The following is a 2114-nucleotide window of genomic DNA, read 5'->3' on the forward strand; positions in this document are numbered from 1 at the left end:
ACTTATTGACAATTGACAGTGATCTTGTTAACCCAGGTAGTACGAGATCCCCATTCGATGGGGTTAAGCCAACCAAGTCTTTCACTTATGCTGTTTGGTATACAGCTTCACTAATACACACCCTTTTACTCAATTGAAGGGATTGGGGGGTTAGATACTAATTTAAGGCGATGGTTGGTATACTGTAGTGGTATATAGTTTTGAGAAATATGTTCTTGCACCTAAGTCAGTGCTGTTATCAACCAACCCAAACATAAAACCTCTCAACTTCAGGTTGTGCATTAGATTTTACAAAAATTTGATCCAGAGGCTGACAGATAGGTCAAAACAAGGAAAATCTACTATATACAAAAGGCAGACGGTGAGGATCAAATGTACACCTAAAAAATTCATAAAAAATAAGACAAATAAGATTGGGAGATCAAATTATCATCATTACTATTGCCAGTACTCAAAATAAAAATTTAGAGGAAACATGCCTAAAGGTTATTCACTTAAAAAATCAAGCTTCCGCAGAACAGAATACTGTACTCTAATGTGGAAAGAGAATGCAGTTAAAATGAGAAAATAAAGATAATATAGAAACATATATTTACTTACCAAGAAAAAATTTAGGACATGGCATATTGCACTTAAAACATATCATAATTCCTCTTAAAATTATGAGCATTAATGTTAACAATTGCAAGGATTGAGAATTAAAGATACCCCAAAGTATGATTACCTCTCCAGCAATCACTGCAAGGTAAAACAAAAATTGAATAACAGGAGACATCCTTTAAAAGACTGGAGTTGGAAAGGCAAATGTTTGATTTTGACAACCAATAAATTGTCTCTTACAATGAAGTAGCTAGAGAATGAGCTTCAGAAACTCTACTTTTGGAGAGAATAGTTTATCTAAATTAGAAATCTATTGGTTTTGGAGATAGGACAATAAGGAGGTAAGGAGGTGACAAGACCATGTAAGGGTAGAACGAAGAGTTGAAGTTCTTTGCAGTCTCCAGATGGGAGTGACTATTTAAGACTATCACCTGGAGATCCTCAGTGAAGTAGTCAGCTATTGGACAATAGACTGAAGTACACTGTATACTGATTTCTCTTCCATGCAAGTTTTGGATAATACTACCTATTTTCCTATTTCAAATGTTTTCCAATTTATAATAACTAATTTGGAGGACAACCAGTCCATTAAAATTCTAATAACAAACCAAATTCAACTAATTTCTAAGCTCTACACCAAATAGTAAAGTGCCCTCTGGTACTCAAATAACTCAAGACTAAACAACTTGAGCAGAATATGCACCCAATTAAAATTGCCATTAAACTAAAAACCAATTTTAAGCAAGAAAAATATTCAAGCCCTTAGGAATCTAAAAGTTTCACGTGTATACATTGTATGTAAACCTATAAATCATATGAACAAAATCTAAGTGGTTTGGAAAAGAGATAACTGCTGTATAATAAGATATATATAAGGCAACCATCTTTTTTGTTTAAGAGTAATTGTACTAATAAGAAATAGGGCAATGAATAATTAACATGTTAAATTAATGAAAATTTACTTAAAATGTCAAAAATACAGTACAGTAGCAAGAATTACACTCAAAAAGATTATGTTATCCGCTGAGCTCACCCCATCATCCATTCATATCAATGATAACATAGCCACAAATAAAAGATAAAAAGGCGCAACTTTGACTTATCTGGGATGCTACACCTTTTCTTGTTCTGAAAAATAAGCATAAGCAAAGTGTATTTTCAAAGCATAATTAAATGACAAAAAACTATTAACATTGCCTTTATTCACAACAAAACACAAGTCACACAGAATGTACAGAAATGACCTGCTTAGATAAAAATATCTGAAGAATGTATAACCAAATAATTTTATTTCTGCAGATTTGCACAGAGTATACAGTGGATCCACAGCACATCAGGTATAAGAGATGCTTCCTAATATCAATGTCTTTCCTAATATTAAAAAAAAAAATTCATGGAACATAGGACTTGTGTGTACATAGAACAATTGCACACTAAAATTGCACCATATTCACAAAATTTCTATTGAATATGAAAATATAATTAACACTCAATTCTTTCTGTAAAATGAGAAT

The sequence above is a fragment of the Macrobrachium rosenbergii genome, chromosome 25 (assembly GCF_040412425.1).
Source record: "Macrobrachium rosenbergii isolate ZJJX-2024 chromosome 25, ASM4041242v1, whole genome shotgun sequence".
Classification (NCBI taxonomy): domain Eukaryota; kingdom Metazoa; phylum Arthropoda; class Malacostraca; order Decapoda; family Palaemonidae; genus Macrobrachium; species Macrobrachium rosenbergii.